The sequence below is a fragment of the Apostichopus japonicus genome, chromosome 16 (assembly GCF_037975245.1).
Source record: "Apostichopus japonicus isolate 1M-3 chromosome 16, ASM3797524v1, whole genome shotgun sequence".
Taxonomy (NCBI): domain Eukaryota; kingdom Metazoa; phylum Echinodermata; class Holothuroidea; order Aspidochirotida; family Stichopodidae; genus Apostichopus; species Apostichopus japonicus.
The window spans coordinates 14712209-14730384 of record NC_092576.1 but is presented as its reverse complement, the minus strand read 5'-3'; the positions used below and the strand labels follow the sequence as shown (position 1 = coordinate 14730384).

The 18176-nt window shown below is 34.1% G+C and overlaps 1 long non-coding RNA gene across 1 annotated transcript; it reads right to left on the bottom strand.

The window, feature by feature from the left end:
- Positions 1–4960: 4960 nt before the first annotated feature.
- LOC139983704 (uncharacterized) lies at positions 4961–17138 on the bottom strand. Its single transcript, XR_011798803.1, has 4 exons — positions 14225–17138; positions 7661–7754; positions 5896–5931; positions 4961–4973 (listed from the first exon to the last, which is right to left on the bottom strand). It is a non-coding gene; the product is annotated as an uncharacterized lncRNA (long non-coding RNA).
- Between the last annotated feature and the right edge of the window lie 1038 nt (positions 17139–18176).

The window sequence follows — 18176 nt, the reverse complement described above, 5'->3', positions numbered from 1 at the left end:
CAAAGTTGTGCTAATTATCATAAATTATTCAAATTGTGTGTACATCAAAAGAAAGAATTAACAGGAATTGTTTACCACCTTGGGATGAGACAATTACACGGTTATATAATTGTTAATCATGATCAAGACATTGCGATCCATGTATTCGATAAACATGTTCGTTGTGCGTTACCGATGCTGTGGAAATTGTTACATTTGCTTAAATAATTAAATATAAACAAGAATTTATATCTTTGGTCCATACCATTAATGTTTAAATCTTAAAGTAACAACTTAATTTCTAAACAATTGTTCTATCTTTATTGAACTTGTTATTCATATAACCGATAAACAGTTAATTGTCTTAAATTGTGCGTTACCAATGTTGTGCAAATTTTAATATGTCATTGACATTGTTGATGATGATAACAAAGAAATAACAGGAATTGATTTCACTGGTTGCTTCTTTGTAAGGGGAATATGCAATAACATGTATCTGCAATCTTTAATCATGTTAAATACTTACCCTCTGAAAAGAAACGGATAGATAAAAGGAAAGAACAAATTGTCATATAATAGAGAAAAAAACAGCAAAGACACAAGCACAGTGACTATAAAATATAAGTTTATGACATTTGAAATCATTAGTTATTATTAGCTTTCCACTGTTTGTGTCTCTAAACCTGGCTAACTGATACATTGATGGTTAAATATTAAAGCTACAAATTAATAACAACAATCGCTCTATCTTCATAGACATTGCGATCCATGTATTCGATAAACATGTTCGTTGTGCGTTACCAATGCTGTGGAAATTGTTACATTTGCTTAAATCATGAAAAATAAACAAGAATTTATATCTTTGGTCCATATCATTAATGTGTAAATCTTAAAGTAACAACTTAATTTCAAAACAATTGTTCTATCTTTATTTAACTTGTTATTCATATAATCGATAAACATTTAATTGTCTTAAATTGTGCGTTACCAATGTTGTGCAAGTTTTAATATGTCATTGACATTGTTGATGATGATAACAAAGAAGTAACAAGAATTGATTTCACTGGTTGCTTCTTTGTAAGGGGAATATGCAATAACATGTATCTGCAATCTTTAATCATGTTAAATACTTACCCCCTGAAAAGAAACGGATAGATAAAAGGAAAGAACAAATTGTCATATAATAGAGAAAAAAACAGCAAAGACACAAGCACAGTGACTATAAAATATAAGTTTATGACATTTGAAATCATTAGTTATTATTAGCTTTCCACTGTTTGTGTCTCTAAACCTGGCTAACTGATACATTGATGGTTAAATATTAAAGCTACAAATTAATAACAACAATCGCTCTATCTTCATAGACATTGCGATCCATGTATTCGATAAACATGTTCGTTGTGCGTAACCAATGCTGTGGAAATTGTTACATTTGCTTAAATCATGAAAAATAAACAAGAATTTATATCTTTGGTCCATATCATTAATGTTTAAATCTTAAAGTAACAACTTAATTTCAAAACAATTGTTCTATCTTTATTTAACTTGTTATTCATATAATCGATAAACATTTAATTGTCTTAAATTGTGCGTTACCAATGTTGTGCAAATTTTAATATTTCATTGACATTGTTGATGATGATAACAAAGAAGTAACAGGAATTGATTTCACTGGTTGCTTCTTTGAAAGGGGAATATGTAATAACATGTATCTGCAATCTTAAATCATGTTATACTTGTTATACTTGTTATACATGTTATACAAAAATACTTACCACCTGAAAAGAAACGGATAGAAAGAAGGAAAGAACATATCGTCATATAATAGAGAAAAAAACAGCAAAGACACAAGCACAGTGACTATAAAATGTAAGTTTATGACATTTGAAGTCATTAGTTATCATTAGCTTTCCAGTGTTTGTGACTCTAAACCTGACTAACTGATACATTGATGGTTAGATATTAAAGTAACAAATTCATTTCAAACAAACGTTCTATCTTCATTGAACTTTTCATCATATAATCGATGAACATGTTATTGAATTAAACTATTAAACAATGTTGTTAAATAAAACATTTCCATTAATATTATGTATGAAATAAGGAATTAATATGAATTAATTCTCCTGTTTGATGGTTTCTTTAAACAGGGATTTGATAATCATGAGTATACACAAACGTAACTCATGAAAAAGACTCACCGGCTGAAAAAAAAACATAGAAAAGAAGAAAAGAACTTATCATCTTTTAATATAGTTAGTGGATCCTAGTAAACAGACAAACACAGCGTCTTTAAAATGTACGTTTACTACAGGTTAAACAGTTTTCTGTAGCCTATTCCTTGTTTTTGATCTTCACCTCACTAGCGCATATCGTCAATGGTTAAATGTTAAAGCTACAAATTAATAACAACAATCGTTCTATCTTCATAGACATTGCGATCCATGTATTCGATAAACATGTTCGTTGTGCGTTACCAATGCTGTGGAAATTGTTACATTTGCTTAAATCATGAAAAATAAACAAGAATTTATATCTTTGGTCCATTTCATTAATGTTTAAATCTTAAAGTAACAACTTAATTTCAAAACAATTGTTCTATCTTTATTGAACTTGTTATTCATATAATCGATAAACATTTAATTGTCTTAAATTGTGCGTTACCAATGTTGTGCAAGTTTTAATATGTCATTGACATTGTTGATGATGATAACAAAGAAGTAACAGGAATTGATTTCACTGGTTGCTTCTTTGTAAGGGGAATATATAATAACATGTATCTGCAATCTTTAATCATGATAAATACTTACCCCCTGAAAAGAAACAGAGAGAAAGAAGGAAAGAACAAATTGTCATATAATAGAGTAAAAAACAGCAAAGACAACAAGCACAGTGACTATAAAATATAAGTTTATGACATTTGAAATCATTATTTATCATTAGCTTTCACTGTTTGTGTCTCTAAACCTGGCTAACTGATACATTGATGGTTAAATATTAAAGTTACAAATTCATTTCTAAACAACCGTTCTATCTTCATTGAACTTGTCATCATATAATCGATGAACATGTTATTGAATTAAACTATTAAACAATGTGTTAAATAAAACATTTCCATTAATATTATGTATCAAATTAGGAATTAATATGAATTAATTCTCCTGGCTGATGGTTTCTTTGAACAGGGATTTATGATATGATGATATATGAAATAGTTAGTTTTCATTAGCTTTCCTCTGTTTGTGGGTCTACACTTGACTCACTGATATCATTATTATAAGAGAAACAACTAGTTTTCATGAACATAAAGAAATTACAGGAATTGATTGCCCTCGTTGGAATAGATTATGACACGGTTCTACAAAAGTTAATTATGATGAAGACTTACCGGCTATAAAGAAACGAACAGATGGAAAGAAGTAAACAAAGAAATCATCATATAATAGAGAAAAATAGTAAAAACACAAGCACAGGGACGTTAAAATGTCAGTTTACTATAACTGTAACAACTAGCTTTCCGTGCCTGATAAAGATGTTCGTTGTGCGTTATCAAAGTTGTGAAAATAATAACATTTCATTAAAAATAAAAAATAAAAAGGAATAAATATCCCTTGTCCATATGATTAATGTTTAAATATTAAAGTAACAACTTAATTTCAAAACAATCGTTCTTTTTCATTGATCTTGTCATCTTATAATCGATAAAATGTTAACGTATAACTATTTCAAATGTTGTTAAATGAAAAATATTCCATTAATATTATGTATGAAATAAGGAATTGACTAGAACTGAATTCCCTGGCTGTTGGTTTCTTTGAAGAGGGATTTGAAATTAATCAGTATACACAAACGTAACTCATGAAAAAGACTTACCTTCTGAAACAAAATTACATAGAAAGAAGAAAAGAACTTATCATCTTTTAATATAGTTAATGGATCCTAGTAAAAAGTCAAACACAGCGTCTTTAAAATGTACTTTTATTATAAGTAAATAATGTACTTTTTTGTAGCAATTTCCCTGATTTTCATCTTCACCTCACTAGCTCATATCGTCAATTGTTAAATGTTTAAGCTGCAACTTAATAACAACAATCTTTCTATCTCCATAGACATTGCGATCCATGTATTCGATAAACATGTTCGTTGTGCATTACCAATGCTGTGGAAATTGTTACATTTCCTTAAATAATGAAAAATAAACATGAGAAAAAACAGCAAAGACACAAGCACAGTGACTATAAAATGTAAATCTGTGCCATGTGAAATCATTAGTTTTCATTAGCTTTCCTCTGTTTGTGGCTCTACACTTGACTAACTGATATCATTGATGGTTAAACAATTTTTTTTCTTTAATTATTTATTTGTTCCATCACATAGTATAACAAGATGAATAAGACAATATAACTGCAAATAAGTAAAAAATGTGAAAGGAAGTAAACTAAGAAACTTTTTTTGCCTTAATCGAATAGAGTACTCCCATCGAAGAAAATAGATAACCTTAATACCTATCAAAGTACTACCCCCGCCCCACACACACCCAAAACATAGATAACCTTAATATATGACCTATAACACTACCCACCTCTCCCACCACCACTTTATTAGAGTTACAAATAGAACAACTAGCTTTTCCGAAGGTTTTGGCTCTCAACATAAGCTTTCCGTATGCTGCAATATCGACATGACACAGCCGAAGGGGTAGGCTTCGTTAGTTCTGCTAACCAAGTTAACTGCCACATGTGATGTTTCCTAGCAACACATAGTTATGATGTTGGAACGGTGTGGCGGAAGTGGCACTAGGACTGGGACTTGTGGGGCCCGGACGACTATATACTTGTCTCGGACTGGGTCTGCTTTGGAACCCCATACAAACTTTGACTCGTATGAACTGACTCGACTTCAGCCCTGACTAATTAGAGTATCACAGGACTTGGTGAACATATATTTTACTTCGAACATTAAGCAGGAAATTGATTCAACTCACACTTCTCGAACTGTAGGGATGAAGAATAAGAAAGAAAAGGGTTAATACACTTCACTTCGAATAAGATACAGGTACTGGGCTCAACCCAGGCACTTCTCCAGGTTCCTCACTAATACATCCTGTACTGGAGAAACTAGTAATGTTTAATGAAAATATTTAAGCTTACTATTTTTACCTAAATTTCAATATGTATTTACTATTGTGTACGTGAAGTTCTCTACTGTGATGATCCTTAGAGCAGTTTACGCTCTAATCAAATTAAGCCTTTTCTACCAATCCAAGGGCACGTGGGCTAACCTGTTGGTTAGTTACATTTTATGTTAGTTAGGGGCATTTTTCTAACCATAACCGCAAAATATATTCTTATTTCCCTTGTTTGGAATATTTTATGTGCAATCAGACACATCTATTGAAGAGTGACTAATATCAAAGAAGGAATTTATTGAATATCACCTAGCGCAAGCACCAATTTTTTTTAAGAGATTTCTTTGCGACCCTCTACATGAGATATATCTTCAATATATCTTCAACGAAGATAAGAGAGAACATTCCAGAATTGCTTTGTACTCTCTCGTTTTCTTTTTCTTGTGTTCAGGACAACTAAGAACCAAAGATGTAAGATGCATTTCTTTTTTCTTTTTCTATTCATTGCCAAACCACTATGTTAATATGTACCGGGAGAATTCCTCCTTTGTACGCGCCTGAGATGACTACACTGTGCTGAAAAGTGCACTATGCTCCCACATGGTTTACACAATTGGATTGTATTGGACGTGACACAAAATGACTAAACCTACAACATAAGACACGTTACTTGAACTATGTATGTATTGGATTTACTTAATAGTTTATCAGACCTATATCGCCATGTAAATTGATCTAAACCTTGAAAATACACCTCATCATACATTGTGTATGGTGTCGACCCTTACCTGCTTGGATCCATCTTGGTTTGTAGCGGTGTATAACTGAGAAAAAAAAATAGAAATTGTAGCGACAATGTGTTATCATGAACGACGTAATGCATTTAGTATGCAGTACATTATTGTTGATAAATGTTCATCAATGTCAATATACAAACCATTTGCAAGCGTTTGACATATTGTTTGTTGTCTACTAATGGTTTCGTTATCTTTTTTGCTCTTATATGAGGCTTAAACACAATGCTAACTGAACTTCCCTAAATATTTTAATAATTTAAAATGCATGTTAAGTTTGGCATAAATTATATATGGGCAAACTCATCTTGCAACACGGCGATGTAAGCCTAAATGGTTAACGAACGCCGCAAAAGAAGATTCATCGTGCATGTAGGAGTGCTTTTACATCTCTTTCACATAATGTTCTTTAATCATTCCCGGTGCAGAACTACCGCATCTATTACTCATCATTGACATATGTTTTCCTTTGATTTTGGTGATGTAGCTGTATCTTGCTATATAATTCAGTACAATGAACTATACTTTCCAATTGCTAGGAAACACCAGTTGGGTGAGGGATTTGATTGTTCATTTAAAAAAAAAAAAACCTGAAAGTTTTTACAATGGCTTCTATCCATAATCAGCAAATGAAATGTCAGAAATGTTGTGTGATGTACATTGTGACGAATAGGCCTTAACGTTATGATGTGTACACAGTCACGTTATGCCGGGTACAAACGATTTTCGAACTTAGAGTATAATGCCGCCAGGAAGCAAATTTCGATAATTTATTTTGTTTGCATTTGTACCCGGAAAATAAGACAATGCTTACAAATTTGTTACGGGCTTTCTCAAAATGTTTTCGGCTTTGTTGAGATGGTCGCAAACTACTCATTAAACCCTGATGAGAAACCCTGTTGAGAACGCTAACTAAATAAAAGCTATATTTTGCACCATGAAAATTGAAGGTTGACAAAGTATCTATCTTCCCCTCAGCAACTTTTTTCGAGTGAAAAGCTGTATCAAAACTCATGGAAGAGAATAACAGCAAACGATGTTGCATGTATATTATTCCTACAGAAATATAAATGGTGACACGAATTTTATTTTCTTCTTCAGTTTTTTTGTGTTAACGAACATAATAATATCCCACTGACGGTAGTGTATGGCATAATGATAAACCAAACCAACTCGGTATTGGTGGGAAGTTGTCTTGTAAACATGAGACAACAATGAAAACTAGGTTTGCATTTTCCTGCAGGGAGGAATCTAGGTCCATTCCCCTCGCTACCATTTGAAATAGCATTCACTGCTGAGTTGCCGTTATTCAACATTACACCAAACAATATATATATATATATATATATATATATATATATATATATATATATATATATATATATATATATATATATATATATATATATATATATATGTATATATATATATATACATATATATGTATATATATATATATATATATATATATATATATATATATATATATATATAAACTAGCATTTAGACCTTATTATGGACATAACTTTAATTAATTGTACCTCGGTTACACCATTTGACGTTCTTACCTTTATATATTTCCTTGTTTCTTTAAAAATGTTTCGGAAAGTTCTTAAAGATCTCTTCCACATAATCACCAAAAGTTAAATAATCACCAAAAGTTAAATGTAATCAGCCTCTCAACAGAGAAAGCCTGAGAGTGCCATATATTAAGTATGCGGGTGTCTAGAGGTGCAAAATACAAGCCAAATACGCTCACCCAATTCACCCGATTGTTGGGCTTGGGTTGAAATGGAATGTCCCTCTGGATCCCTCGTATTGCTTCAGCGATGCCTTGTTGCTCCTTGGTATCTCTAATATATGGAATGTTCATGAACGATGTATATTTTTAGATAGTAGCAGTTGGATTTCAGTATTAATATCAAAATAAAATGTCGTACATGATCAGTAAGCTGTTTGCTACCACAAAGTTATATTTCCATACGATCATAAATGTTCTCATTAATATAATATTTGATATATTCTGAAGTTGGTGACTAACAATATATATGAAGAGCATCGTGGATTTCAACTGTTGAATCACTTGCTTTGAGTGACCATCATGTCCGAAGTAATCAATTACAAACTCTTGATTGTACATTGAATTAATCAGTGATTTACTCGGATACTGCTTGAAAGTACTTTGGGAAATTGCTAAAAGCTTTAAGCTTTCGTGTTTTGACCTCTGCCAACCCCAACTGATAATTGACCTCCACTAAAAACATTACGTTTCCTTTACTAAATATGATCAAGCCACGTGCCAAATTTGAGATCTACGCACACACGCAAACTTGACTGCAAAGGCTAATTGTCTTGTCTAACTTGTTACTTGAAACCTTATACTCAAAGTTGCTGGTTATCGGATCAATGTACTCCCCTACAGCACTAAGAGTTGTACTTAACGTGTGTTAACAAGTAACAATCTGTATACTGCATTTAAGTTTAACTTTGAATTAACTCTACATTATTACTTCTATCGTTACATTGTATTGTGATATGGTCACATATTTTATATGCAGTTCAATATATTAAATGCACAAAAGGCTTAATGCAACACTTCTCGTTATAGCTAATAAAGTATACGTTGTAAACGTGCAGTTGTAGTTAAACAAATTAATTAAGTGTTGTTCATAGTACAATACAGTTACATTACAATACTTTACAGTTTCATATCATCTACAGCTCTAATGACGATATAGATGTTAGAACATTATTTAATTATATCACGTGTTCATATCACTGCATAGAACTTGCTACAATGTAACGGCCATTTGACATCACTAAGTTGATTTTAAACCAAACAGCTCCTATTGTAATGTACAACATTGACTCATAATACGAATTAAACCTACGTACAACGTCAAAGGGTAGAAATTAACATCATCTAAATCATCGCGCTATGGAGTCTTAAACTGTGAAGTGTTTGAAAAAAACTGCCTAGAAAATGCTAGTGTTGTCGTTTTGAATATTTCCTATGCTCCAATTGTATTTCATTTCCTTTCCAAAATCTAAACGTTTACAATACGACATGGCGGACCGATTCATCATGCTTATGCCTGGTACGATATGGTACAATGTAAACAATCTACACACAGTGTGGCATGATATGTTATTTCTTCATTACTTCCTGGTACGATGGAAGTAATACAACACGTGGAAAATATTCAGACGTTCGTGATTCAAGCAGTTTCGTGTGATTTTTTTCAGAAATGTCAAAAAGTTAGAAGCTGTTATTCTGAAGCATTTGCTCGCTGTTCTACAATAATACTGTAACACTGTTACTGTGGAGCAATGGGGAAGTTATGTGTGTACGTCGTGGAGCCTTTAGGAAGTTTATATCCCCTGGTATTGGTATTAAAGATCTGCTTTATTTGCTCTGATAATATCAAGCTATAGCTAGGAAATTTTTGTGATTACGTAATCGACCTGCCATGGTCGTAAATCTAACCCAGGCTTCAAAACATAGCTTCTTATCACCATTAGGTTCATTGTGTAAACACTGTGTGGCAATATATTTAGGTTTACAGTTTCGTTAATCATACAGCGTACACACAAAGAACCTCATACAAGAAAAAAATACGTGGCAGGCGGTGCAGGCTAATTGGTGAAAAGAGTTAATTTTACGACCAAGGCAAGTCGATTACGTAATCTCAAGAAACGTTTCAATGATAGCGTGCTATAGTTGGGGTCTATACAGCATACCTTTAAAGGGTATTGACAATGAATCCCAAAGAAGCATCGCTTGATGGTTTCAATTGTTACACATGTGATAGTTTCTAACGATAATATATAAACAAAATCTCGTTCATCTCTGTAAAGGAGTGTATTTTTTTCGAGATGGTGGGAATGCACTGTAGTATTTGGGTAATATGTCTTTAGCTACGTTCTAAGGTACAGTACACTTTTTTTTTATAGATGTGTTATTGCCATGTATTGTTAAGGGACTTATATAAAATGTATGACTTGGGCGGGACAGGACAGTCTAGTCTAGTTGCCGTTTGGAAGGAACATTTTAATGGTAAGCTTCAGGGCTACGTAGCACCAAGTTGTACAAAGCATCTGGTTCTACGCATACAACCTTACTGTAAGAAGTCCTTTCGTATTCAATATTTCCGGGTTAACTGTATAACTCTCTGGATTTATTTTGTGTATGTCTTCGTTCTCTGGCCAATTAAAATACTACATCTTAGGATAATAATCCTGAACCTACTGGCTTGCGCTACCCTAAAGAGGAAAGTGTTACAATATGCCTACTTATTGTTTGTGCGATAATAAATAAGGCTAATCATCGGGACTATTTTAATTAGAAGGTTACTATTTGCGTTGCCGCCGAATTTACTCCTTAATTCGAATCTATAATCAAGATCTGTGAAATATGTTGAACATGGTGTTAAGTTGTTTGTGATATGTTTATCTATCCAAAATGCACAAGGTTACCCTTGTCTTTTCAAATTGTAAGTGGACTTTTAAGCAGTCTTTTTCTTTAAATTAAGGTGAAATTTACTTTAATAGTCAAAAACGTTTATCGGTGTCAATCGATGCCAGCATTTTGTTAAACTAGGCCTGAGCAAAGTTACTCGCGTTTGAAATCTACCTGGAAATATGTTGTTGTTTATCTATCCAATCTTAATCTTGGATCCGGTTGAAAGTCTTTTCATAATACGATATGTATAATACAATGATTACAGCAAACCATTTAGATTCTACCTGGAAATTGTACACACGGCAACTTATGACCATGTTCTAGTCGTTTCTCTTTTGTGCAACTTGCTTGACAGAAACCTGGGTTAATTTCGTCTTCGTTCGACGTTTAACCTGAAGAGTTTGAATGTCAGATATGAACTGAACCCAATATATCCTGCCATACAGCAACTAAAGTATGTACAGTCAACATAGGACGCACTCTTTTTTACATCAGAAGATTCGGGGCCTGTACCAATGAGCTCTTTTCATCAATATATGTGTGTTTACTAATATTTCTCGGTTGTCATATGACGTTTAATGTGTTGAACGTATACTTCTAGTGACTACGATAACAAATCCAATAACTTGACGTTTAGTGAGACTAACTGTCATTTGTGACTACAGACTCATGTTTATATCTTTATATATCTCTTTGAGATTTGTAAGGACAAACTTGCAACCATGGGCGGCGATCATGGGGGGGGACGGGGGGACATGTCCCCCCCAATACTTTAGGTGGGGGATATAGTATCTAATATCCCCCCAATATTTGGAGGCATAGTTTTTTTTAAGCATATGTTTTGTATTTTTTTATGATATCGCTAGTAATTTCAAAATAGAAAATGCTTAGATGCAACTTACAAGGCCTGGGAAGTGCCATTTCCAGCGATCTGGGAGGCATTTTCGGCCAAAATTTTCTTTTGCGCTTCGCGCCAACTTATGGTGGCGCTACGCTTAGAAAGTCTAGGTACAAGCTTTGCCCCTCCCTTGGCAAATTCCTCGCAAGGCGCCTGTCTAACCGTGTCACAATTTGTTACTATATATGACCGAAAGTAGTTTTTACTTTTTTTCGATATGAATAGCTAGACGGACCGCATCCGTAATGAAATTTGGTTTGCCTCTTGTGTATGAGTGTAAGTACGTACAATCACACATATGATCCACATCGATATGGGTTCACTGGGTTTCCATTTGGCCTGTTTCCTACAAGATTTCTAACCACAGGTGCGTAGCAAAGGGAGGGGGCGGAGGGTGGGGTATTTTCTATGAAATCGAAGTTTTATAGTAGCCGTTATAAGAGGTTTTAATATTTGTACACCAATAATTTAACTGTGTCTGAATTTTCGAAAATTCCTTGACCAACATTCTTCATCAAACTTCCCTCTACTCGTGCAATTTTGACCGGTCTGTTAGGGATTGAGGGGAGTTTTTCTATATTGGTTGTCCATAGATGAAATTTTGTGCAACATTATGGGTATGTTTTGAAGTGAATTTATTATTCAAATTCTGAACAAATAATGGGCTTAAAACCTTGAAAAGTGGGGATGACGGGTATTGTGGGGCGTTACGTAGAATTACCTACAAAAGCAATGATCCACAGGAGATGCAATGAGGTAGAACATGATGTGTGACCGGTGACAATCTTGAAAAAAGGTTATGAATGAAAAAAAAAACTATTAGGAAAAACTTGGTTCTCAGGCAAAGTGTACAGGCTAGTTGGTCATTTTCAAGCCCGAGAAGTGCCATTTCCGATGATCTGGGGGGCTATCAAAACCAGAAATGTTCTTGTACGCTGCGCACCAACTGATGGTGGCGCTCCGCTTTTGATAGTAATTCGCCTGCATCCAAGCAAATGTCCCCCCCCCCCATATTTGAAACAGATCGCCGACCGTGCTTGCAACAAATAAACGTTGATCATAGGGGGTCCCAAACAACATGTTACAAAGTCAGTACGTATACATATAGTGTATCGTATCTTTAACCTTGTATATTTAAACTACTTATGTAAAGAGTTTGATAAGTATTCATCTTGACATAGTCTGACTGGTTTTATCGACGTGAAATCATTCGCAAATGAAATATCCAGTTCAAGACAATGACAGTGCATAACTTTCCAGTCATTGCCATTATCATGAATGCGGTTGTCGTTAAGGCTAGCCTTCATGGTATACCGTACCTAAGCTTCTTATCACTACTACTTTTTTAACCCCATGTCTTTGATTGTCTATTGTACAGGCCCTTACACTAGGTGATACATACAGGATGCTTGTTACTTTCAAATTTTACTGAAAGCGCAAACATTTTTCTTCCTTCACAAGATCGTCGGAATTTTCCGGTATCGAAACTAATAATGAAGTATTTTGTAAGCAACAAATGTAAATACGTTGAAAGTGATACTCTGTTATTACTGGATGGATGGATTGGTAATCAGATTTACTCAGGAAACGATGTGTACTTCCCCTGTTGTTCTTTCAAGTTACAGGCTGCATAGCACATAATGGCGTATTACTCGAGCTCATGTACGGTACTACACTATTAAGTAAATAAGAGGCAGCACTGAACATGTGATATTATGCGACGTGGCTCGTTCTTACACAAAGTTGTCACGGCCATAATAAAATAAAAGAAAATAACCATATTTATGTTTTCCTTGTCATGTGACAATGTTTTAAGAATAGGTAAGTTACAACTGGAAGCCGGAGAATAATAGGACAACATTGAAGAATATTGTCTACGTTACAAGAAATGTCAATTTGATGAAGATATTTTGTATGATTTACAGCAATCTGTTGCAACTATGTGGTACAATGTTAATGAAATTACAGAGGACGGTAAGAAAATGAGCATAACTTTAAGAGCAATTGGGTCGAGTGCATACAAGGTTATGATACATTTAGTGGCACCGTATAAACCAGGAGAAAATAAATTTGCCAAACTGGTTGAGCTAATGACAAATCATTACGATCCTCCACCATCTGAAATAGAGTAAAGGTTTAAATTCAACAACCTTGATAGAAGGTTTACCGAGACAGTAGCAATGTTCATGTTGGATTGACATGCATTAGCTGACACCTGTAACTTTGGTCAACCACTATATGACACATAACTAGTTCGTACAATTAACGATAGTCAAATGCAAACAAGATGGCTATCGGAATCCAAATTAACATTAACAAGAGCTCTAAAGTTAGCGATTGGAGTAGAATTAGCTTCTAATAATGTCGAAGATAGTCAAAAATTAGCATATGCTACTGTGACAACAACTGAACAATCGTACACAAAGTATAAGCAAAGCCAAATCATGTCAAATCTAATTGGGGAAAGAGAGTAGGCCTAAAGCACAGCATTATCGTTGTGGTAAAAGAAATCGTACTGAATCGTATTGCTCAAAGATAAACAATCATATCGCGGTAGTGTGAAAGGTCAACAGCGTATATGTTCAGTCAGAGTTCGAAAGTGAAACATAAAAATGATAAAAGTCCAAAATCGTTCTAACCACAGACTGTTAAGCATGCCAAGAACGACAAAAGTGAAAGTGATGACTCACCGCGGGAAGAATGTTTACAATAAATCATAATGATGGAATGAAGCTACATTACAACACATTGACAGCAATACATGAAGTGAGGGTAAGTACGTTTGCTTTGAACTATATAGGGCGTCATTCACCGTAGTTGGAGAGGCATTGTATCAGGAGTACTTTCCACATTATGTACTAGTACAGCTAAATTAAGAGTATGTACATACACTGGAGAAAGACTCACAGATATTGGTTTAATGCAATCTGAAGAAAAGAGCGATAAAGGTATCGTGAACTTACCAAATTACTTTGTTATGTGAGGCAGGACCGCCGATATAAGCATATGACTTCACAGCGGAACCGTTGTTAGCTGTAAGTTGTTAGGTCGTGATTAATTAACGAGTTTAAAACTAGATTGGGTGACCATATTTCAGAGTGTATACAAGGTTAGTGATATGAATTGTCCAAAGTCGCTTAAAGAGATACTGAGTAGACATGAGCCAATATTCAAAGAAAAACAGGATCATTGAATGGAACCAAACGAACATTCATATTGATAAAACGATACCGCCAAAGTACTGTCGAACTAGGACCGTAGTCTATGCTGTTAGACAGAAGTTTGAAGATAAAATAATGCGATTAGAGAAAGCTGAACTCATCGAACCGGTACCACATGCTGAGTGGGAAGCGCCTATAGTTCAAGTATTGAAGCCAGACGAACCAATACTCATCTAAGGAGATTACAAGCTAACAGTTAATTAGGCAGCTGAGATTGGCAACTATCCTATTCCAAAGGCGGAAGACATATTCGCAACATTCATGCGTGGAAAGAAATTTTCGAATATTGATCTTAGCCAGGCGCATCAACAGGTACTGCTAGATGACAATATAATGCAATGGGTATTAGTAAACACACAAAAAGGGCTATACCGATATAACAGATTACATGTTGGATGATCATCCGCTCCAGGGATTTGTATATCACAAGTACTATGTACTTGAATGATATATGGAGCACAGGTAGGTCAAATACATATTATATGGACACAATGAACATAGTACTGACACAATCAGGGTCTGCGGGATTACTCCCTGAAAAGAGACAAATGTATTTTTAAGTCAGAGTCTGTTATTTATCTGGGCTATAAGATTGATGTAAATGGGTAACATCCTACAAGTGATAATATTCGAGTTGTTGAGCAAGAGTGATACTGACTTAAAATATTATCTTGAGGTATTTACTTATCATTCACACCTGATATAATAGAAACATTGCCCCCCTCCCCCCATCTACAGGTTATTGAACAAATGTGGTTACAGAGAGAACGTAGAGCATTCCAAGAATGTAAAGAAATTTCTAACTTAAAAAAAAGGTTGGCATACTTTGGTTCTAACTGAGAATAAGTGTTAGCATATGATGCTTCACAGGACGGTAATGTAGTTGTCCTATCACAACAAATGCCAATGGTTCTGAGCGACTCACCGGTTGTTGACAGAACATTGTCAATAGTTGATCAAAATTACTCTGGGGTAGAAATAAAAAGGACTAGCATTTATTTTTGAAGTAAAACGTTTTCTTGCATATATCTTAAAATATAACTAAAAATTAAAAAGCTTAAGCATGTGTGCGTGGTACATCAATATAACCCCGGTCAAATATTGTTCTGTTACGTGTGAGTCAGTCCTCTCTAATTGTGAGGTAAATAAAAAAGTTGATGTTATTGTCAATCAGCATATTAAAAGGACAAAGAAATTGACCCAACAACGACTCCAGCTAAATGAGCATACATTGGAATTATTGGAGTGTTATCTTCAACATACAGAATACCATGTTTGCACATTATTCATTTGCTGGAGCAAATCCGCTTTGTAAAACAGCTCCACCCTAAAACCTATGATTTTTTTTCTAGATTTATTCAGAATGGCTGAATGAGCAAAGTGCCATTTAGTGAAAGCAGTGGTACTAAAGTTATAATTAAAAATATACGTCCAGTGAATTACTGTTTGAAAAACACGTTTGTTAACTGAAGACATACGCGCAAAAACCCAAAAATAGACACACACTTAACAACCGACCAGCCAATCTTTGTGACTACGCACAATACACTAGATCCAACCATTTTACGTTTGCTGATACCACCAATCTTGAAATATATCTTAATATTATCATGTGCAGTTTATGATTTATTTTTGATCGTTTTGGTAATGCTCTCGTTGTTTTCGCGATCACCCAGAAAAGAAAATTACGGATTTTTGCAGCTATTTAGTCAGTTTGGTCTTTTCTGATTTGGGAACTTGCTGCCTTGTGTTACCTCTACTGGCGGTCGCGTTTGCTTTATAAGAGACTGTGATTTCAATTTCATTTTTGTGTCGATTTTTTTTACCAAACGAGTTCAACATTTACTCCTGTTTCGATTCAACATATGTTACTGATTGCTCTTAACAGGTATGTACTTGTGACATAAGGCCGCACCGTATAACATAAACTGTTGAACACACGAAATATAACATTGCAGATCGCATTTATATGGATTTTTAATATACTTCTAAATTTGACAGTCTCCGTTACTTCGTATGGAACAGAACGTTGCTTCGGTAAAGAGTTCTGCTTTTACGAAGAGAATAGCTTCATCGGAAACATGTACACAGTTTCCACATAATTATTAGATTTTGTAGTTGTTTTGTAACAATTCCATTGTTTTATGTCCTGTTTTTACGAACTGTAACAAGCAAAGTGTCAGTAATTCTTGTACAAACAAGCCAACTATCATCATCCGCTGGACAAAATAATCAAACGACTGGTAATCACATACAATCATGTAGACAATCTTCCTCCTATGAAATCGAACTAACAAAAGCCAACTTCTTTTTATTTAATACAAATGTTTTGTTTTTGTCTCCTTTGTTTTCCTTTCTTTTCATTAGAGGTACCAAATTAAAGCATGGGGAATTAGTTTTGATATTTTTTACCGTGGCAATGAATTCAGTCACAAACCCCTTGGTTTACTGTGGGTTTAATAAAAACTTCAGACGAGTGTTCAAGCACATGTTGAGACTATAATATACAAAAAGCATAACATTGTATTATTGTAATAACCTTATGATAACTATTAACATAAATGTTTTAAATGTGAACTGTGTCGCAGGAATTGATAGAATGAATAAATGTCAAGTGATAACCATTTGAAGCCATTTACCGGTGTATATCATTAACGCTAATGTCGTGTCGATCTTTTCCAATTAACGAATGTTAAGTTACAAACTAATGAGTGACTACTGAAATTGTATTAGAGGCATAGGAACGGATGTTGAGTTCCAGTATTACATCCTTCCGCCTACTCCCCACCCCAACCCACCCCTTCTTCCCCACCCCATCCCATTCCCTCCCACCTTTACCTTGCTCTAACGAAATGAATTTGATAACAAAGATAGAAAACAAAGTTTAAGTAACTACAGTAATTTCTCTTTCTGACTTGTATATTTGTTGCTTTAAATGTTTCATTAGTTAGTCTGCACAAACAACTAGACAATGCAAAGCTAAAGCTATAGTAATCAAAACATGAGGTAATATGATATAAAAAGTCAAAATGATAAGGAAATGTAACAGTTACAACAATTTTCGAATTAGTATCTTACTTATTTATGAAACACGATGACATTTCTGCTTTATTTAAGTATTAATCATTATACTATCAAGCGACTGATCACAATTACATTCAGTTTTCAGGGTTATAGGAATATAACTCATGACCAGAGCAACCTAAGTCTCATAATTGATTATGGTACGTAATGATCTTGTACTGTTGTCAAGGACATTTTTGGCACGCATACTTTAGTAAACTAAATTGAAATCTTAAGAAGTTACACAATATTGTATTCAAAGCAGCATTTTGCGTTTGGTCGCCGTTTTCTATTTTTTGACATGTCCATCGAGTTTTTTATATATATATATATATATATCAATCACAAAACAGCAAACTAAGATATTAGCCAAGTTTTTTCCTGTCAACAACGTTAATTAGCGAGTAATTAAGGATATTTGCAGATAATGAGACAAGTGTTACAGTTCCCCCTAGCATACAGTTCCCCCAAACCCACTAGTTTGAATTCAACCAATCAGAGATGCGGGTTTAGTTATGAGCCGTTGCTAAATATAGATTCAAGACTTTGCGTTGGTACAACCAGGGAGTTGTTATGGAACTCCCTGGTACAACTGCAATATAGACTGTATACAAATCAAGCATAGTGTTGT